The sequence below is a fragment of the Solanum lycopersicum genome, chromosome 9, assembly GCF_036512215.1.
Source record: "Solanum lycopersicum chromosome 9, SLM_r2.1".
Classification (NCBI taxonomy): Eukaryota; Viridiplantae; Streptophyta; class Magnoliopsida; order Solanales; family Solanaceae; genus Solanum; species Solanum lycopersicum.
The window spans coordinates 12,937,345-12,961,418 of NC_090808.1; the positions used below are offsets into that span (position 1 = coordinate 12,937,345).

The 24,074-nt window shown below is 35.3% G+C and overlaps 1 long non-coding RNA gene across 1 annotated transcript; it reads right to left on the bottom strand.

Annotated features, from left to right (window-relative positions):
- Nucleotides 1-8,121: 8,121 nt before the first annotated feature.
- Nucleotides 8,122-23,793, bottom strand: LOC138338153 (uncharacterized). Its single transcript, XR_011211523.1, has 3 exons — nt 23,675-23,793; nt 22,678-22,738; nt 8,122-8,348 (listed from the first exon to the last, which is right to left on the bottom strand). It is a non-coding gene; the product is annotated as an uncharacterized lncRNA (long non-coding RNA).
- Nucleotides 23,794-24,074: the final 281 nt, after the last annotated feature.

Below are 24,074 nucleotides of genomic sequence, written 5' to 3' on the forward strand. Positions count from 1 at the left end.
TAAGAACAAGTATCCTCTTCCTTGCATCGATGATTTATTCGATCAGTTACAAGGTGCTTGTACCTTCTCAAAAATCTATTTGAGATCCGGTTACCATCAATTGAAAATACGGGCAACGGATGTGCCCAAGACTGCTTTACGGACCAGGTATAGGCATTATGAGTTCTTAGTAATGTCTTTTGGGCTTACGAGTGCCCCTTCTACTTTCTTGAGCTTGATGAATGGGATTTTTAAGCCATATCTGGATCTCTTTGTCATTGTACTCATTAATGATATACTAGTATATACTCAAAGAGCAAGAAAGAACATGAGGAGCACTTGAGAATTGTGTTGGAAATGTTGAGGGAGAAAAAGCTTTATGTCAAATTCTCCAAGTGTGAGTTTTGTCTAAATTCAGTGTCCTTCTTGGGACACGTGGTTTCTAAGGATGGCGTGATGGTGGATTAATCTAAGATTGAAGCAGTGAAGAATTGGGAGAGACCTACTAATGTGTCAGAAGTAAGGAGCTTTGTTGCATTAGCTAGCTACAACCGTCGATTTATCAAGGGATTTTCCTGTGTTGCTTCCCAATTGATAAACTTGACTAAGTAGAGTGTTCCATTTGTATGGTCGGACGAGTGTGAAGAAAGCTTTCAGAAGCTCAAGACTTTGTTGACTACTGCACCAATTCTCACCTTGCCAGTTGAAGGTAAGAACTTCATTGTTTATTGTGATGCATCCTATTCTGGGTCTGGTGTCAGGAACCGACAAATAGTATTAGGGCGATCGGGTGTCACGAACCGACACGTAGTATTAGGGGATCAGAGTGTCACGTTCCGGCACCAGGATAGTATATGGAGCGGAGTGTCACGTACCAACACGAGAGAAATTAAGATAATGAATCTTGACAGATGTTAATATACTCAATTTAATGAACCTAATTCCAAAATGAGTATGATGGGGAGGCGTGAGTCCTCATTGATGTTCTTGGTGTTGTGACCAAGGGTTATAGTAATTGTAAATGCCGCATGTTGAGTATTTGTAGTTGATTTTATGAAATTATCTGATATATACTGTTTTCTATTTTGAGTTGGCCGATGATATCTACTCGGTACTTGTGTTTGTACTGACCCCTACTTGTATGTTTCTTTCTTTGTTATTGGTGGACTACAGCAAACGTTCCATCGTCTTCAACTCAACCGCAACTCTAGCCAGTCTTCATTACACAGGATTTCAGGGTGAGCTAACGCTTCTAGCTTGGATTGGATCTTCTTCTTCATGTCTTGTTGCCTTGAAATTCCGGCATGGACTAGGTTTTTATTTATTCTAGCTTTCTAGATACTCTTAGCGTTAGTAATTTGAGGATAGATGTTGTTGTGATGATGACTTCGAGATTTTGGGGATAATAATAAGTTTTTAATTTTAGAAGTTCTTTATTGGTTACATTGATGAGTTTTAAGTCTTCCGCATTGTATTTTGTTTATTACGGTTAAAATGATGGGGTTTAGATTGGTTGGTTCGCTCACATAGGAGGATAAATGTTGGTGCCACTCACGACACGTTTTGGGTCGTGACACTTTTTCTAACCATTATCCAGCGGTCTACTCTGCATTATATTATTACACACATTCAATTTAGCAAACCCCACATACTTTTCACAAAACTCTATTGAAGGTAACACATTTAATAACAACAATCATCACAACTACACCAGCCATTTACCTTATTCTCAATTGTCACTAGTATCAAACTCTTCTTTGCAAACACATTGTAGTCTATAGAAAATTCAAAATATGGCTCCCTCTTTCCATTTAGGTATTACATGACAAAAATTTGTCACACCCAAGACCAATAGAACTAATTTCAAATCTATAAATACTTTCTCATCGAGGAATAATTATTCAATCACACCCAATGTAAACTTCTCACAATGTTTCACATATAATTTTTTTAACTACCATTAATTCCATCATGTACCTCATGCCAAAACTCAAAGTATCCTTTTTATAATCTAATTTTTGCAAGGCCGTTATGTTCATTTAACACATAATTCAAAAAAAAGTCTGATTTTAACATTTGAACAAACCTTATATTGACTAAGTCTCAACTAGAATCCTCAGGAATCTCTCTCATTTTCACGTTTCATCAACTCTCACAATCTGCCTCTCTCTCTCTCACTTTCTTTCACGTTCTCTCTGCCTAACCAAAACATAAGAACAGAAAATCTAAAAAATTTCTTCACACTTGAAGAACTTACATGAAAAATATAAAAAAACAAGCTAACCAAAAACGTAAAGCAAAGTTCTGTCGGGTTTATGTTGGAGTTTCACGATTTGGACGTGAGTTTGGAGAAGGTTTTCGAGCAGCCAGTAGTGGGTTGAACAACACTGAAATAAGGTATGAGTTTCTCTCCTGACTACTTTATCCAAGAGAATTTTCTTTCCCGTGAATTCAACGAATCTTGAAACTAAGGTTGTTCCCGTTCTTGTCGAACTCCTAGTCCCTAGTATCCCTTTGATATCAATGTGAAATAGGTTAGAGATTATGTTGTTGGTATGTTTGCTGGTAGTTTAAGTATGAAGTATGATTTTTATGATAATGTGTTCATGATAATGTGTTTGGAATTGTAAGCATGTTAACTTATGTCAACTGAAAGCATGTGAAAAATGATATGTTTTTATGGTTGAATTTTATGTGCGAATGTATAGCTAAATCATGAGGTGTAAAAGTGGTGTAATGTTTCTGGATGTGATTGTAATTCATTGCTGAGTATAATCATAAAAAGATTACACTTAAAGATGCACCAAATGATCCCTAAAATGTCTTAAGAATTAACGTATGAATAATGATAAAAAGAAGACAAAAATAGTTAACAAATTTCAAGCATTTGGTAGGTTTTGTTTGTCCAAACAAAGAGATACAAAATGCAATGAAAATTAAATTTAAAATAAGTGAAATCACTAAAGATTGAACCCAAGACATCAGTACAAGAAATCTATAAAAAAATCAACAAAATATTAAGACAAAAATGGATTGGAAGAGACTTAAATATCTAGCCTGCTGGAAGTTGTAGTCTCGGCCAACTTTCAATAAAATGAGCTCCGTTTATTTTCTTTAAAAAATGCAAAGTTCATTGGTGATTGAACCCATGACCTAAATTAATTAAAATTTCATAAAAATTTCGTGAGAAAATTTTTGTGAACTACATGATATGATATGTGCAATACGTTATGTACTGTTTGCAAAATGATAAGTATGATAATGCATGTTACTCTTATGGCATAAATTTCCTAATCCAAATTTGTCAAGCCCACTGACATTCATAATCCAAATTTGGAAGGTCCCGTGACTTGACTTTCCATAAATCATGTTGTTAGGAAAGAGCTATTCTTACTCATGCATGTCCTTGGTGTGTCCTTTCATATACCCATACTTAATACAGATGTGTACTAATCCCATACAATATCTACTTTTAGGTGCATGCATAGGTTGATGTTAGAGATTATAGTACGACGTTGTAACCGGATTTGGTAGACCCTCATGATTTCGAGGATGATTGCCCATTATATTCTAGGTTAGATAAATGTTTGAGTTAGTGGATATGTTCCACTTGCGCCTCATCTTATTTAAAACAGTGTATTGGTGCTATTTTAGCAAGTATACATATAATGCAGTATGGAACTATTTCTTTCATGTGATGATCTTATTATTAGATGGTTGATTGTGAATGTTTATGAGTTTAAGTAAAATGTTTTAAATGAATTTTAAGTAATAAAAAGTTCAAATTTTCTTCTAAAATTAACATAGATGAAGTAAAAATGACGTACGTAGGCTTGTCTGCGACCTATGAGAGGTCAACGACGTCGTTCTCTTCTAGGGTCTAGACTCCGGTCGTGACAAAGTTTGTATCAGAGTATTCGGTTAAATTCTGAGAGTAATAAGTTCAGATCAACCACATTGAGTAGTTTCTAAGTCATGGTAGTGAAGAGCACCACTATCCTGATTTCGAGACTGCATGATGCATAGGAAAAATTCCCTTCTTCTGATCTTATCATGCTTTATCTAATGTCTTATTTCTTGGTGATAGAGAGTATATAAAATCAACTCATGAGATTCAGAAAGAAGAATACAAGGAGAAACGCAGGCGGAGAGATTGGAGGAGTAGCTGTTGTGGTAAATCATGTTCCTCCCTAGGCTCCACCTGCTGGAATGGAGATGCCTGTTAACCCAAATGGGTTGACAAATGGAGAAGTGAGGGCATCCTTGGTATAGTTTTCCCAATCCATCACTTCACATGCTCAGGCTATGAAATCCCAGGCATAGCAACAAGGTGTTCCCAGAAAGAACTCACCTGCCAGCACCATGGCTAGAAGGCTAAGGGACTTCACGAGGATGAATCCTCCCGTTTCCACTGGATCTAAGATTGCTTAGGATCTCCAGGAGGAGTGTATGAGTGATATGTTGCAGGCCAACATGGGACATTCGAAGCTTATGGTGCATGTCCCACTAGTGGAGGAAAGCAGGAAGAGGAAACATATTAGGGCCGGGAACAGGTCAAGGAAAACTAAGAAGAATTTTTCGAGGAAGAGTAATACTAAAATTAGGGATAAGACAAGGTTTAAGAAGGGACTCTCCCATCAAGGGCAGTTATGTTCATCCAAGGTTCGCTATGATAGGGATTCTGAGCCTAGAGTTAAGATAAACAGTGAAGTAGATTTAACTCAGGAGGGTCCACCTTGTAGGAAGTGTGGAAAGCTTCATGAAAGAGGGTGTATGAGGGTCTCTAACTCTTGTTACAATTGTAGCGAACCGGGTCACATGATGAAGAATTGTCCATATATGAGAGGTCGAGAAAAAGGGAAGGAGAAAGTTCAGCCGAATGATCCAAGTGAAGAGGCTCAAAAAAAGCAACGAGGCTTCGCACTCAATTATAGAGGTGTAGGGGAAGACACCTCTGGTGATGTCTCTGGTGTGTAGCCTAATTTAGTTTTTCATGTGTATGGTTTTATGCACTAGTATGAAGTTAATATGTTGGAGTCATCATGGTTGTTGCTGACTTATGTGTTTATTTATGTTGTATGCTTTGACGAGACTAGTTTAGCAAGAAGTTCCTTAGTGTATTAATGCGAAGCTGCTAGTAGGTTTCAAGGATGTGCACCAACCTACTAATATGTGAATCAGATATTCACTAGCAAAAAACATTGAATAGCTTAGGTATGGATTTTATTCCAAGTGTTATGCTACCATAGACTATCAAACCAGGGTAGTGAGGTCTCAGTTGCCAAATGAGATAGGGTATTAATAGGCAGGGCGTGGACAAATCCAACAAAGCCATATAATTTCAAATCTTAAGGCCAACAAGATGTTATCTAAGTGGTTAGATATACTCCTCCTAAGACTGTTTTTGTTTAAGAAACTCTAAGTTTTAGTGCAATAGTGAGCTAAAATGAATTCATGTTTGCATATAATGTTGCTATTTTTATATAGCGTGGACATGATATTTTTTGTTTTGCATGATTTGTGAGGTGCATAAAATTAGGTGGGATTGAAAAGGAAGTTCCTCAATCTCAAATATAAAGCTTCAGATAAGCTTTAGTAATATGCATTATCCATAGTAAGTGTGAAACAGAAATTCCAAAAGAGTAAAGTCTCAAGTATGTTATAATATTTTTGAAAATCACCCTCTTTATTTTAAAAAATGATGTGAAGTGTCATTCGGGGATGAATTTTATTAAGGGGGAAATAATGTAGCAATCCTAAAAATGGATATGCTATGTAATGCTTAATGTGTTTAGAATGCCTACGATTAGACAGGGTTCACACGAATTGATGCGCGTAGAACCAGACCTCTGAACCCTTGCAATCTCCAAGCCAACTACCTTGAGGATTTAGTAGAGCTACGAAAGGTTGGCTCCACCCATGTAGGCCTCCCGAATATGAAGATTTACCTGGATGAGTTTTTACTGGACTTAAAAAGGGGAAATCTTAAGTTTGGAAGTCTAGGGGTGTATAATGGTCTTTTTTAAATCTAAGAGTAGTATCTTAAATACCCTAAATATGTAATTAATTATTTAATTAATAAGGTGGAGGTGAATTTTAGGTAGAAAGGGCCGAAATTGTCCTTTGAGCAAAATCTTGCCCCACCAGGGTTTGAATCTTGGTGGGAGCAATGATTTAACTTGATTATTTAAATTGGTTAATTAATTTAACTAATTAATATTTAAATTTTGATTTTAGAAAAAGGAAAATCAGATTATTATTATTAATTAATTAATTAATGGGGTGGTTTGGGTTGGGTCGACCAAGAGGGACCCATTTTTGAGATGGGAACGTCACGGGTTTGAACCTCGATGGAAGAAACATTTAAGTGGATTAAATAGAGGTTTATAATCATATTTTTGTAAGGTCATTATGTTTATTTAACATATAATTCAAAAAAATCATATTTTAATAATTAATATATAATTGAGGTAGTATGCATGCTTTTGTAGGATGAGGTGGTAGGAATTTGTTATCTCATATTGTCATGCTTTTCCAATCAATTGACTAAACGTTGCATTTTTGGAATTTGAAAGCATGCTCACTTTAATGATAAGACAGTTTAGTGTAAGATTTTTGAAAAATCAACTAATGTTCTTTGATTAGATGTTGTCGAAATATGTATAGACTTGATGCATATGAACATGATAATGAATGTAAAAATGAGATTTTCTATTTGGAATGAAGAATGAGAGTCTTATGTTCGTTTATGTTATGGAATTGATGTTTTCCCTAGAATTGAGGGTAGTACTCATATCTTAGTAGGGTGATGATGCGGGTTTGATGGACCTAGAAATTAGCTTACATTAATGTTGAAAGAGAAGAAAGAGTTATTAAGACAAAGTCTTTTATATTGTTTCCCCTGATGATGTATGACCTTGGTGTCTATTGTATTGTATGAAAACCTTATGTGGTTGAATGAGATGGCCTAACTTGATGATTGGGGATAAATTGCCTAGATTATAAGTTTTAGAATACTTTGGTGTTCATATGATAACTTACTGTAAATTCCTTCTAAAGTTGTAATCACTTTAAGTGATGAGAATGAAGGTTGTTTAGTTAAGATCGTCTTAATGTTGGGTTAAGTTGCTATTTATTGGGCTTACCCTAAGTGGGGGATGGTGATGGAGTAGTAAGGTTTTAGATATTGTCCACCTTGTCCTTTTATTCTTACTTGAACTTCAATCTAATTAATTCTTGGTAAACTTGTTCATGAATAGAGTCATGCATAAAGTATGAATTGCATGAACTTTATGTGTTTGGTGTGTATTGATTGACATTACATTAAGGATATTTTAACATTCCAAGGCGCATGAATGAATATTTTTGATAAAATCTGTGTTTTCTCATGTGTATTGTGCATCTTAATATGTTAATTGCGCATATGACTTCAAGAGGTAAGATAAGAAACATGATAATAGTTACTTGTGAGGTGAAATGTTTATCCTTATAATGAAAATTTAAGTCTCTTTAAAATGAAATATTTAGAGTCTTGAGAATTGTGTGACCTATATGATTTGGCATGCATAATTGTAGGCTCATTCTATGAAGGTTAAATCATATTTAGCTAAGTTCTCATGTGTGTGCCTATTGATTTGTGTGATTCTTCTCAAAATATGCTTATTGTGAAGGTGAGTACTATGTTAGAAATTTACATTCTGTGAAATTTCTTCCTATTTGTTGTGATGTACTTGGTGTGATCTTGCATTTAGACTTCACTAGGAATGAAAGATAAGCATGCCTTTGTTTAGAAGTTGAGAATTTCTCATTTTTAGAGAAAATTGACCTTGTACCTTGCTTAGGTGTGAACTCATGATACATGTGTCTTTGTTGAGGAAAAGGACATTCCTCCATGGACACCACTAAATATGGTATGGTTGAGTATGACCTTCATGTCACTAGATCTAACTAATGAAGATAGTTGTTCATTCAATGAACTCAAGTTTATGTGAATTGAAGTAAGAGTGCCTAAATTGCTTCTTGAGTGTTGTTGAAATATGCCTTGTTTTCATATTTCATGCTAAAAATCTTAAACTTAACATCATAGGCGTTCACAAACCAACCATCTAATATAGAGATAATAAAATGAAAGAATTAGTTCAAAATTTTAGTAAACGTATTTTTGCAAAAATGACACCAATACAAAGTCTGAACAAAAGCAAAAAGAAAAACTAGTGGAACATGGTCCACTAGATATAGCATACATATAATCTAGATAATAACGGTAGACATCCTCTAAAGCATGAGGCCTACCATGTCCGAATGAAAGCTCCACATCTGAATAGCTGTAACGTCAACCTGTAAGCTCTACCTTCCACCTATGCTTTAACCTAAAATTGTAGAATTTAATGGGATTAGTTACACTTATAGTAAGTATAGGTATATACAAGAACACACCAAGGACATGCATGATTAAAAACAGATTTTTCCTAAAAACATTATTATGGAGAGACAAGTAAGTGGACTTACCAAATTGGGATTAGGAAAGTTAGTGAGCTTTCCAAATATGGATTACGAAAATGAGTGAACTTTTTAAATTTTGATTAGGAAAGTCATGGCATGACAGTAAAATGCATCATCATACTTATCATAATGCACACAACACATAACATCTTGTGTATAGAACATAACATTGTTCATATCATTCGTTCATGGAGACCTTAGAAACATGGACTTGACATCCAGACCTCCGAAAATGAGGGCTCAACATATGGGACCTCAACTAGGGAGCGTTCTTTAGTAAACATAGAGTCTGCTTCATTCATTCATACGTACTTCATTTCATTTCGTTCATAGTCTACTGTTAACACTAGCTATACCTAGGATGTAGTTTAAGCCTATCATCGGGTTAGCTGTGCAATGACCAAGAATGACATAGTGTCATTACTTGAGTCTAGCTCACCTCTTGATTATCCTATCCTAACACCTTTGGTATTATTCATTTAATTATGTGCATCATTTGAGGCTGGCCTCATTCATTCATGGGGAACTTTAACTTTAACCGATATAGATCATGTGAGCATCATGAAATCCAGTATCTCCCCCACACTAAAAATAGGTGGAATCACTGGACAAAGTGACCGAAAACATGCTAGCTTACATGGGGATTGAACCCCGCCAGATCCGTATATTGACAGTATAGATTCAAATACTAGGAGATATAAGGATACCAATACCTGACCATGCTGGACTGTCTCATCTCATGAGATTTACGTGAACCTCTGACCTTCCTAAAAGATGGCATTACCAATCATAGCTAGTCTATCAGTGCTAACTATAAATATTCATTACATTCAACTAATACGTCATGGAAGTTGGCTTCTAGTATGCGGACATCATAGCTCAATAGGTGATTTCATATCTCATCATTAGTATTAAGTGTGAATCTCAATACTTTTATTAGAGTGTTCATAGACACTGGTCTCTTCATTAACTTTACACTCTCATAGTGAGTACGTTTTGGTAACATTAACTTAGGCTTATTTGAGATTGGTATAATTTTTTACATTAGCGTCATATCATGTTATCATCACATTCATTAAAATTAGCACAATTGTTCTTCATAGTTACTCACCCATTTTTACATCAATGTTTATCCCATCATATGCCAATGCACTTGAACATTTAGTGTGTTTCATACTCTTACTTAACCCTTCTAGGGTTTCATCGTTTCATTGTTCATTTCATTATTCATTTCATCATGTACCAATGTACTTGGCCATTTAGTGTGTTTTACACTCTTACTTACCCCTTCTAGGGTTACATCATTTCATTACATACTCTGAGGTTCACTTATTTTTAAACGTATACTAGACTTATGGGTCTATACATACAAGCCATGAGGCTTTGTTCATAATTCGTTTAAGTTATTCATATCTTCCTAAGATTATGATGTACAAGACTTGTGCATCTTATATGTATGCCAAGATCTCAATTTCGATCTAAATAGGTAGTATTATTCTTTAAAATATAATTCACGTATGACTTATGTATCAATACGGAATTTGGGTAAGGAAATCCGGTTTCAAAACCCTTGGACAAATTTTACATTTCTCATTTATTTTATTTTAGTCCACACAGCTTGGGGACCCAAGATCAAACCCGAACGCCTTCATTTTCTTTTAATTTCTTTTATTTACATTTTCTCTTTCTTGGCCGAGGGGTTGTGGGATTGAACCCCCACAACCCCTTTTTATTTTAATTTCTTTTTCCATGGCCTCTTCGAGTTGACTACGAGGTTGTGGGATAGAACCCCAACAGCCTCATTTTATTTTTCATTTAACTCTCCTTTTCCGTCTAGAGGTCGTGGGTTCGATTCCCACGCCTCACACTTATTTTCTCCTCTTTTTTTCTTAAGCTTGACATGGGAAAGACACTGTACTTGGTTTTACTTTAGGCGGTGAACCACTCCTTTTAAGTGTGGGTAGACACTGAATTTCATGTTAACTCACATGACCTAGGTTCACTTTAACTGGTGAACCACCTCTTTTCAGTGTAGTGAAGACACTGGATATCATGTTAGTTCACATGATCTTAATGCTAAAGATTTCATTAAGAATGTAAGAAAGAAAGAAGAAGAGATGTAAGTTCAAAGTGAACTAAGCAAGCAAAAGCATAAGTATATCAATTCATCATTGTTTCATAAGAATGAAGTTTTAACATTTATAGGCTGATGCCATAGAAAATATGTTCCAAATCAGATTATCGCATGAATTGCAGAACCCTAGCTTTGTATTTCTTTAGTTCTTGAATTACATAAGCTAGGTCAGATTTTTCATAAACCTCAGATATACATGTCTCAGTTATAAATGCATAATTACCAGATTAATTATTGCATGTTCTGTTTTGAGCTATCATATATTTAAAGTAACTCAGACATAATTAGTAAATTTACAGAATTCATAGGAGTAGCATAATACCGAGTTGGACTAGGGTTTAAGGTACCCAATTAGTCCCAGAACTACTATCCAAGTATGTTGTAAGTCCCCTCTGTGGGCAATAATTTTAGTGATTACGCCAGCATGCCTGTACACCTTTGGCAGGGTATATTGGTTCTTCTCGATGGGGTGTATATATCAAACTACACATTTACCTCATGTAATTTTATTATCACTTTTTAATAGCTCCCACAGATTAGTTAGACTCTCTGCATTGACCATTTATTAGTATATTCATTATTCAGTTTTAGCATTTTATAAATTGGTCATTGCATCTAGTTAGCTCAGAATTAAGTTTATTATATCAGATTATTATGCTTCATTTATTCTTGTTCAATTATATTTTATTTCAATCTTACTCTATCCTACATGCGCAATACCTTTCAAGTACTAACACATACATGCACTTTATCTTTTCGTGATGTAGGTTTAGGTTCTCAACATCAAGATCACACATAGATCGATTTCCGATCTCCAGTTCAGCAGATTCAGTGGTGAGTCTTCATTCTCTGAGGACAACAGTTATGAGTTTCATTTCAGTCTTTAGTCATTTATTTTGAGTTTTTGCTAGATTTAGCTGGGGCTTGTCCCAGTATTTCTAGTCCCTCTTAGAGTCTTATTTCAGACATAGTTAGATTCAGCTTATTATTGAGTTAATATTTCTTTTGTACTAAACTCATTGTTTTCAAATATCTCAGTTATAGAATATGGGTATTCTTCATCTTTTCAATTTTAATTATGATTTAGCTTCCACATCAATTTATTATTATTTAATATGCTCATGATCATGCCAGCATGGTTATCTTGGGATAACTTATGGTCCTAGATTCCATGTCCGCGTCTTAGGGGGTAGCTCGAGGCGTGACAAAACTTGGTATATCATACTAGGTTCAAGAGTCCTAGGATGTCGGAAAAATCCGCACCAAGTAGAGTAATTTTCATGGGTGTAAAGTGAACCACATTTAATGAGAGGGAGGCTATGAAGTGTTTTAGGAAAAAAAATTTCACTTTTTTGTTACTCTTATCGTGTGTGACGTATCATCTTATTCCAATCAAACTTGACGTTCTACGTTTCCGATCATGCCTTCTCGTAGAGCTTAGGCATGCAATGCTAATGCACTCAATGCTAATGCAGTTCCTCTAGTACTAGATAAGAAAGTTCAAATGTAGATTTTGAGAACGCCAATTCATCTTTTAGATCAGAGTATAACCAACCAGGACAATCAGTAGGTTCGAGTTCCTATTAATAAAAATGGTTTATTAGTGGTAGCTAGAGTTTGTTATTTTGTTAGGATGAATTCTCCTAAGTTTTTATTGTCACAATTTGGTAAGAACCCATGAAGTTCTTAGATGAGGCTCAAGAAAATATTTGGTGTGATGCAAGTAACTGGTAGTGATAGGTGAAATTGGCATCCTACCAGCTTAAAGATGTGACACACATATTGTTGAATTCACTAAGTGGAAATACAACTAACATGACTTTGTCTTTTGTAACTCAGTATAGCAGTCCAATTCAGTGTTAGTCCAGAAAATCTCTCTGAACCATTCTTAGTCTCTACTCTAGTTGGTGACCCAATTATATCTAGACGGGTACACAAAAATTTCCCGATCACAGTCTCTCAGAAAGTCAGCTCAGCAGATCTAGTAATGTTAGAAATTGTAGAATTCAATGTCATTCTATGCATGGATTGGTTCACTCATGTTATTCCTCTGTTGATTGTAGAACTAGGAATGATCGTTTTCAGTTTCCAGATGACCAATCTTAGAATGGAAGGGTAGTAGCTTAGCGCCTATGTGTCAATTTATTTCTTACCTTAAGTCCAGAAAGATGATATCTAAGGGTTATATCTATCATATAGTTCAGGTTAAAGATTCTAGCCTTGAAACCCTAAGTATTAAGTCAGTTCCAGTGGTATGTGAATTTCCATAAGTATTTCCAAAAGATCTTCTCCGAGTCTCTCCCGAAAGGGAAATCGACTTTGGAATTAATCTCCTTCAAGATACCCATCCTATTTCTATTCCTCAGAATGTGGATTGACTATAGACGACTGTTGAACAAGGTCAAAATCAAGAATAAGTATCCTATCCCCAAGATTAATGACTTTTTAAACCAACTTCAGGGTGCTAGCCATTTCTCAAAGATAGACCTCATATCGGGTTATCATCATCTTAGAGTCATAGATAGTGACATTCTGAAAATAGCCATCAGTACTCGGTACGATCATTATGAATTTGTAGTTATGTCGTTTGGACTGACCAATGCTCCTACAACTTTCATGGATTTGATGAACAGAGTGTTCAAACAGTAGTTGGACTTGTTGGTTATCGTCTTCACTGATGATATCCTCATTTACCCTAGCAATGAGGAAGAACGTGTGAGTCATTTGAGAATTGTTTTACAGACTCTCAAGGATCACCAGTTATTCACTAAGTTTACAAAATTGAGTTTTGGTTACAATATGTTGCTTTCCTTGGTCACATTATTTCTAGCGAAGGGATCCGAGTAGATTAACAGAAGATCGAAGCGGTGAAACAATGTCCCAGACCTACCTTTGCTATAGATATCAGAAGTTTCTTTGGTCTAGCAGGTTATTATAGAAGTTTGTGGAAGGTTTTTCATCCATAGCCTCACTATTGACTAGGTTGACTTAGAATATGTTTAAGTTCCAAGGGTAAGATGATTGTGAGAAATGCTTTGCAGAATTGAAAACTAGATTGACTACAGCTCCTGTCTTGACTCTACCAGAGGGTTCAGATGGATATGTGATCTATTGTGATTCATACAGAGTTGGCCTAGGTTGTGTGTTGATGCACTGAGGTAAGGTGATAGTTTATGCCTCTAGGCAGCTTAAGGTGCATGAGAAGAACTATTTAACTCATGACCTCGAGCTTGCAGCAGTGGTGTTTGAACTTAATATATGGAGACACTACTTGTATGGTGTCCATGTATATGTTCACCCAGAAAGAGTTGAATCTTTGCCAAAAGAGACGGCTTGAGTTCCTTAAGGATTATAATATGAGTGTACATTATCATCCTGGTAAGGCGAATGTAGTAGCCGATGCTCTTAGTACATTATTTATAGGTAGTGTAGCCCATTTTGAGGATGGAAGGAAAGATCTAGTGAAGGATGTTCACAGGCTTGGTCGCTTGGGAGTTCGCCTTGTGAGCATATCAGACAGCAATGTAACAGTTCAAAATAGGGCAAAATTGTCTTTGGTTGTAGGGGTTAAGGAAAAGTAATAGAGTGAGCCAATCTTGCCTGAACTTAAGGGTGCAGTCCATAATCAAAGAGTGGACGTTTTCTCCCAAGAGGGAGATGTTGTACTCTTCTACCAGGGTAGATTGTGTGTTTCTTATGTGGGCGCGTGGAGACATCATATTCATGCAGAAGCCGATAAATCTAAGTATTCTATTCAACCAAGTTCCACTATGATGTAAGGCGATCTGTGAGAAGGCTAAAGGTGGAATGGCATGAAGAGAGTTATAGCAGATTTTGTGAGTAAGTGCCCCAATTGCCAGCAAGTCAAGGTAGAACATTAGAAACCAGGAGGTATGCCTCAAGAGATCGATATTACTACTTTGAAGTGGGATGTGATCAATATGGACTTCATCACATGATTATCTCGTACTCGCAGACATCATGAATCAATTTGGGCGATAACTGATAGGATGACTAAGTCTTCTTGCTTTTTGGCGGTCAACACTAATTCGGCTGAGGACTATGCCAATCTTTACATTAATGATATTGTGAGTTTGCGTGGGTTTCCTTTGTCTATCATGTAATATAGAGGTCCTCAGTTTACCTCTCATTTTTAGAAGTCATTTCAGAAAGGTCTTGGTACTCAAGTTAACCTTAGTAGAACATTTCATCCCCAGACAGAGGGCAGGCAAAGCGTATCATTCAGACCTTAGAGGATATGTTGAGAGCTTGTGTGATCGATTTCATAGGTAGTTGGTATGATCACCTTCCTCTTATTGAGTTTGCCTATAATAATAGCTACCATTCCATCATTCAGATGGCCCCTTATGAGGCTTTATATGGGCGTAAATGTAAATATCCTGTTGGTTTATTTTAAGTAGATGAATTCACCAGCTTTGATAGGGCCATATTCAGTCCTTTATGTTATGGAAAAAGTGCAACTCATTAGAGATAGACTTAAGACAGCCCAAAGTCATTAGAAATCTTATGCAGATGTACCGACAAGGGAACTAGAATTCCAAGTTGATGATTGAGTTTTTGAAAAGGTCTCATCTATGAAAGGGGTGATGAGTTTCGGAAAGAAAGGAAAGATCAGTACTAGATATGTAGGCCCTTACAAGATCTTGAAAAGGGTTGTCAAGGTGGCATATGAGTTAGTGTTGTCATTAAAATTAGCAGCAGCGCATCTGGTCTTCCACATCTCACTCTTGAAGAAGTGTGTGGGTTATACAGCCTCTGTAGTGCCATTAGAGAGTGTGGTGGTGAAAGATAGTCTTTCTTATGAAGATGTACCAGTTTAGATTCTTGACCTTCAGGTACGAAGGTTGAGAAACAAAGAAGTCTCTTCAGTCAAGGTTTTTTGGAGGAGTCAGTCCGTAGAGGGAGTTACTTGGGAAGAAGAAGCAACCATTAAAGCCAAGTATCCTCACCTCTTTCGTTCCGATTCCAATCCAGCTTGAGATAATAGTTCCTCTTAAGTTTTCTAGTCATTCATGTGCAAATTCAGTCTTAGAATCATGTTCCCTCAGTTTGTACTTGCATTTTCAGTGTATTTGCATGTTATGGAAACTCAATTAAGTCAGAAACTAAGTTCTCAGTGTTTAGTAGTATGGTTTGTAGCTCTCTCCCGCTATTCCGGCTATTTTAATCTTCATTCGATGACGAATGTTCACAAGGGTGAGACAATGTAACACCCCGTGGAAAAAATAGTCCAAAAACTAGCTTTAAAGAAAATTTTGCAGGTGCAACAAACGGTGGCATGGACGTACCGTAGCCTTACCCACGGTCCGTCCTGCACAACCGTCGATGAGATCAGAAACTCCTAAAAAAACTCATCCAAAAAAATTAGTGAAGTCTTGGATGAGGAACAACTTACGGTCCATAGGTCAGACGACGGTCCGTAGTCCATGATCGTCGAGCGAGACCCTCATTCACCCACTCTCTGACAAGAGCTACGGATGACAAGCATGGTGCGTAGGTGGAAAATTTGCAGACAGATAATGGGAAATCCAGTTAGGTCAACTACAAATGGTAATAACTCTGAGTAAAAAGTTATGCCTATTTTAGTAAAGGCCTATCGAACAGGCCCATTCAACGGACTTAATGATGGGGCGTTGGTCAAACGATGGACCGTTAGTCCTGGCCATCATTTGATCTGACAAAATCCTTCCTAGGCATTTTTTTGACCTTCCCCACTTCGTTTAAACCATAAGTTACGTTGTTTGAACCTAAATAATAAGATTTTAATCAGTTTAAGCTTAGAAACATAATTAAAACTTATCTAAGTCAAATCATCAAATCAAAACTTAGAAAGTTAGAAGCAAGAGAGGAGAAAAAGCTCAAGAACCCTGTTCAAGAATGCCAAAAGCTCCAGCAGTTGCAGCCCCGAAACCTAAGTATTTTCCCATGGATTTCATCACCAGGTACTAATGGGTTCCTTTCACCCATTGGGTCCCTAGTTTTCAGTCAGATTCTAGATTCTCTTGTCATCATCAAACCTAGGGTTGCTAGAACATCATGAATTTATTAAATATATGTTCCAAATCAGATTATCCTGTAACTACTCAAATTATCGCATGAATTTTAGAACCCTATCTTTGTATTTCTTTAGTCTTGAATTACATATACTAGGTCATATATTTCAGATAGTTCAGATATAAATGCCTCTATTATAAATACATAATTACCATATTAATTGTTGCATCCTCGGATTGCTCATCATTCAGTTTGTCATATCATATTATTATACTAGCTTTAATGCTTGTTCAGTTATGTTTTATTTCTTTATTCTATCCTACATGCTCAGTACTTTTCAATATGTATATACGTGCACTACATCTTCTCATGATGTAAGTTCAGGTTCTCAGCATCCATATCACGCATAGATCGATTTCTGATCTCCATTTCAGCAAATTCTGTGGTGAGTCCTCATTCTCCGAGGACAACAGTTATGAGTTTCATTTCAGCCTTTAGTCATTTAATTTTAATTTTTGCTAGATTTGGATGGGGCTTGTCCTACTGTTTCTAGTCCAGTTATATGCTTATTTCAGACATACTTAGACTCAGCTTAGTATTGAGTTAATATTTTATTTGTATTAAACTCATCGTTCTCAAATATCCCAGTTATAGAATATGGGTATTCCACATCTTTTTAGATTTAATTATGATTTAGATTCCGCATTAGTTTATTATCTTAAGTATGCTCATGATCATGCTAGCAGGGTTAGCTTGGGATTTCTTGTGGTCCTAGGTTCTCTGTATGCGTCTCGGGGTTAGCTCGGGGCGTGACAACTGAGTATATTGTTAAATGGTCAATGCAAGACAGTCTGACTGAACTATGGGAGCTACTAATAACCAATATTAAAACCACATGAGCTAAATGTGGAGTCTGATGTATACGCTTCATCGAGAGGACTCAATATACCCTACAAAAGGTATAAAGGCATGCTGGCGTGATCACTAAGATTAGTTTCCACAGAGGGGACTTACAACCTACTTGTCTAGTAGTTTTGGGACTAATTAGGTACGTTGAACCCTAATCAAAGTCAATATTATGCTACTCTCATTGATTTATGTGGTAAACTGATTATGTCTGAATTTCTGTAATTACTAAATAGATCAAAACTGAACATGAGAATTGGGAATGCAACATTTAATCTGATAATGATGCACTAAAAAGTGAAGCATGAATAACTGCTTAACTGAAATAACTGACCTAGCATGTGTAATTCAAGAACTAGAGAAATACAAAGCTAGAGTTCTGAAATTCATATGATATAGTGAATAATAACGTTACAATCTTATTTGGAACATATATTTAGTAAATTCATGAAGTTCTATCAAGGTTCTAGAAATCCTAGGTTTAATCATGATAAGAGAATCAAGAACTGATTGAAAACTACGGACCCAATGGGTGAGGGGAAGCCACTAGTGAAATCCCACATACGTGGTGATGAAATTCACGGAGAAACACTCAAATTTATTGGCTAGAAATGCTGGAAACTTGTTGTGTTCTTGAACTAGGATTCTTGATCTTTTTCTCCATTTTTGTTTCAATTTTCTAGGTTTTTATATAGGTATATTACTTATATAAGTTTTAGTTATGTTTCTAGGATTAAACTGACTAAAATCAGATGATTTTGAGTCCAAACGATGTATTTTAGGGTTTAAACAATGTGGGAAAAGACCAAAGGACCCCTTGACAACATGTTGTCGAACCAAACGATGACCAGGACAGATGGTCCGTCTTCCCATCTACGGCCCGTCATTTTGTTCGTAGGTTGGGCTGTTCTACAGTCGTTTACTAAAATGGGCATAACTTTTTACTCGAATGTCAGAATTTAGCAAGGTTGGTGGCTATGGAAAACTAATTCAATTATATATCTACTGGTAGGTCATGGAACACCTCATTCCTTTTGTACAGAAACTTATGATTATTTGAAGTTTTTCCAACTACATTTTTCCCCTAACTGTCAGAGACTGGGTGAAGGGGATCTCGATCGAAAATCACAAACTATGGATCGTCGTCTGACCTACGGACTGTAGGTCTGTCCATTGATCAAGACTTATCCAATTTTACTGGATGAGTTTTTGGGAGTGTGTAATCCCATCAACGGTTGTGCAGGACAGACCCTGTGTCAAACTACGGTCCGTCGATAGTACCATCGGTTGTACCAGCAGAATTTTTGAAAAGCTGGTTTTTCGTCTGTATACGGGGTGTTGTATTATCTAACATAACCATGATAAAATCCTTAATAAATATTTTATAAAAGCAGGGGTGAACCTGAATCAACCACCATACGCATAATGCACAAACCATCATAAACCTTGTTAAGATGATATCCTCTAAACAAAATATTTCCTTGAGATTAACCTATATAAAATATGATCTTTAGACATCAAGTCCAGTAAAATCGAACTCATCTGATCCAAATATGAAAAGGATCAAGTAACCACTATCAAGTGATACACCCAGGCATATAGAACCTCTAATGTTATTGTCATAATGCTAGAGTAGTAGTTATTATAGACAAACCTTAAGAATGACAAAACTAGACCCGATAATCCTCACATTCAATTACATATAGCCAAACATGATACAGATGATGAGATAAATCTCAAGTCCATTGAACAACTATAATTTTTATGGTAGATCTCCCATAAATTCTCATAACCAAAGTTGTGCCTGTTGAATCACTAGTGTACTTCAACTATCCCAAACAACACCAAATCTTCCATAATTGGAATGAACAAATCTAACCACGGATTTCACCCTACTAGGAGGACAATCATAGAACCAGTACACCATGATCCATTACTAGGGACTCACCCATAGAAGCAAAAACACGCACAGGCTTAGAAAGTGAACCATACTATAAACCACGTCCAAAATGAAATAGTTGGTCACATAGTAATGTACATAGAGAAGGTCGACTAAACAAACATATTCGTTTATCTTACTCTTTCCCTTTAATTTTCTAGCTACCTACAATCATCAATTTAGTCCCTATTATAATTGGACACATACTTCGTTTATCAGACCCAACATCCACTTAAGTCAACACTCTTAATACTAACAAAATATCATAACCACATCGATCATGTACCTTACTTCTATACCATCATTAGTATCAAAGCATTCTTATCAAATATGTGTTCAATCTGCTATCTCTCTTTCTATTTAAGCATTTCATCACAAATACGATTCTCAAATAAGGCTAGTAACACTATTTCAAATTTGATAGTACCTTTTCATTGGGATAAAACTATTAAATCACACCCAAAGTCAAATTCACACCACTTACACATACCATGCTTTATCTACTATTCTAAACCATCACATACCTCATGCCATAGTTAAGGAATTTCTTGGCCACTCAGATTTTTCTGTGTAATATAAATTCATAGCCTCTATTCACCATCAAATGTCTACGTAACACATCATAACATTCTATGTAGTCCCACCAATGGAGTAGTATTAATCCAACTCTAAATTCTTAATAACCATGTAGAATTATATCTCACATTGTACATCATTTTTTAGTCGTCTATCGTAATTTGAGAAATCTATCCACACATAAAACTCTAATTTTTTCAGACGTCATTGTTTGTCACCCAAACCAAAACTTAATCATTATAAAAGTAGATGATAAACTCGTAGTAAGCATGTACCAAACTAGTTCACATCTCACAATCATATCTAAATGTATAAGCAAAATCAATACAACCTTCAACTACACCCCAAAGGTTTATACGAGAGGTCTTCTTCCTTTACTTTTCTTAAATTCTTCCCATGGTGCAAAATTCTAAGTCTCAACCCTTCATTATATTACACTCTTGTTTCTCTTCCCTTACCAATCTCATCCTTTTTACCAATAAGCCACGACGTTTTACTTCACACTCTAAATCAAAACTCTGAGAGAAACCCTTTTTAGATCCTTTAACAATCACAAGTAATAAACTTTATGGTCCAAAACATGCATAAGTTATTCTAGATGCTCAATACCGATGAAATTAATTATTCCTTACCCTACCAATTCTTACCTTGAAAAAACATATCACCACGAATGTAGACTTACAATAAAAAAAACTTCAAACGTAAACCTAATTGTGTAACTCGATCCCCTAATCTATCAACGTAGCTCATACCTTGAAGATTTTTAGAAATTCACGTATCTTAACTTATCATCGATCGTCTCTTCATTGGTATTATCATATCCTCCACTAAAAATTAAATTGTAGTTATTAACAAACTCAAAACCACCATAGAACTTATTATCACACTCGAGCTGAACGTCTATACACTCTTTTCACAAGTATATTCCAATCGTTTTTTACCAATATGATGAACACTTGAGACTATTTCTATAACAAGAAAAAGAAAAAAGATGACATCACGCATCTCTGAATCTAATTCTCAACCGAGCTGAAGATGCCTCTTTAACCCTTACAATTACACAAAAATATTTTGCTCTCACCTCTTTCCATAGGTTACCCTACATTACATTGATTATTATTTATTTATTTATTTATTATGACTCTAACTCCTTTGAATTCTATTCAAGTGATTCCCAACATCTCTCAAAACTTTCTATACAGCAACGTTATTCACTAAATAGTAGATAATCACAATCTTAGATACTCACAAGTTATTATTATCATACAAAATATGTTTACCCAACAATTTTCATTCTTTCCTAGAGAAGTTCGATGACAAAAGTAACACAGTTCATAAATTCAACAAAGTAAGCATTGGTACTATTGTAGTAGTCTTATCATGACCCTCTTTAATATACAATCAAACAATGGAATCACAGTAAAGATTCTAACCTCAATTGGTGCAACCTACTTTCATCATTCTCTAAACAATCCATACTTGCTATGAAAGTTCTACTAACTATGTTTTCTAACGTAATGATGTTCATTTTTAAGTTATCCCTTATGAAACGTCTTACATATTGTCAGATATCTAGAGAAAGTACAAAATTTGACCTCATAGGTTGCAACAAATATCTTTCATTTCTCTATATTTAGGAAACTATCTCTCTTCCTATTGCTCAAAGTTTGGAGTACATAATTGGATAAAGAAGCTAGAATTTGCTGCCTTTAAGTCATATGTAGTGCCTTTCCTAATCGGCATCAAACATGAAACTGTCACCATATTTTGCGCCTTTTCAAAACTAGTATATCACAAACTCAATACTAAACCTCTCCACTAAATTCGTTTTATGAATCAACTCAAAACAATCAACAATTACAACATAAGTATTTTCATACTCAATACCCATGAAGGATGGAGGTTTCAACTTTATGAACATAATATAAAAAAGAAAAGTTTATGTTGATCGCTAGTCATTATAGGTCCTATAGCCAATCGAAAAAATATACCCATTTCCAAGGTCACATTTTTTTTTGTAGTGTTGCTATTTCAACTTCTAATACTCTACTACTAACCATATATCAAATAGACTGAAGAAGTTTATACACCAATTTGTATCACCTAGATACCAATTGGATTCAAGTAGTAGCACGAACGAAAGAAAGAATGAAGTATTCCTAAACTCCTATAGCCTCTCGAAGAAAATTAAAGGTGTCCCCATACCGTTCCTCAAGACTCTACTAGACTTGTCCTTGTGTGATGAGATCACCGAACTTAACGCTCTGCTATCAAGTTTATCACGATCCAAATCGAGTCGTGAGTGGTACCCACACTTAACCTTTTAGGTGGACAAACCAATGAATTCAACCCCAACTTATATTTATTATTCAGCTTACTAAATACTAAACATAATGCGGAAGTTTAAATCTTATTAGTGTCAAAAATACAAATTCATTCTAATCTACAATATGCCATTACAAAAACCTGAAAGTCATCACATCAAAGACATCTAATCTCCAAATACTAAGTCTAAGAGTATCAAATACATAAAAAAAATAAAAGAATAAAATGATATGTGCCCGAAAACATAGGACATAATGTCATGACCGAGAGAATTCAATACGAACTTGAATGAATATCTCACCCTGGAACATGATATGCTGGGGACTGGCTAGAATTGAGGGCGAGCCAAAGTCGCTGGTACACTTGTTGCATTCCATAAAAGGGAAAAAAAAGAAAAACACAAGTAGGGCTCAGTACGGGGGAATATGCACTAAGTAGATATAATCGACCAACTCAAAATAGTAACTAATATACAAAGAATAATAGTGTAAATTAAAGGATGCAAATGTTTTTTCTTTTCTCAAGGCCTCGAAATATTTTCAATCTACCAAATATATAAAATTGCAAGTTAACGAGTCTCTAGACACCCATGCTACTATATATCTAGCATAGACCCAAAAATCATCATATATAATATAACTTTAACATAACTTTAATATAATATATAATATAATACACCTAACAAATTAATAAATTTTGAATCTAAAACAGTGTGTACGACAGAACATGGCACACTAGCCTAATCCTAAGGGTTGCAGTTACAAGTATAAATCCACCCAATCATTAGCCATAATAATTGGACAAGATTGCCTAACCATGGGGGCAAAGATTAGGCATGAGAAACGATCTGTATTTTGCCCAAGTTAGAACATGTTAAATGCCTACAACTTTAATTCTCTTCCACTTTTCAATATAATAAAATAATAATAACAAGGATGAGTAGTCATCAATCTATACATTTTTATTCAGTACTTCAACTACAACAAAAAAATATAAAATTTTGATTTATTTCTTATACAATTTCCAGTGACCGATTACTCAAAGCAAATGATTAGCATCACTACAGACAATTGATTATCACCTTTTCCCAACTCAAATTTGTCCCTTTAAGTACTCATTAATTCTAACATAAAGCCAATTTAATTGTTAATTCTTATCCTCCCAAGCCGACACCATACATAACCCCTTTCACAATCATGCAATGTACATGATTCATTATTTTCAATTCTCTCATTGTCATTCACGTAAACACAAACATACAATTAATATACTAAGAAAATTTTAAGTAAAAGAGTCACCTGAAGCACTCGTGATTTTTCTTCGTTTAAAGGCCTCTTTCTGCTATTACGCTCTTCTCCTCTTTTATTTTAGATTATTTATTACCCTAATTATAAAAGAAAAAACTATCTATATACACACCTTTAGTTTTCATAATTTTGATTAATCCCTATTATTTAAAATACTTCTAAAATTCCTTATTTTCCCCCTAATTCTTAAGTCAACAGATACATTACTCCTAACACAACAACCCACGTTCCCTTTCTATTTTTGTTCCTTAAATCTCTCCCTTATTTCACTCCCATAATCTGATTAGTTACATCCTTGATCCCAATTTGAATTTAAAAGGTTTCTCTCTCTAGTTGCAATTGATTTCAAATCAACTTTTCATCTTTTCCATTCTACTGTTCTTCATTTTTG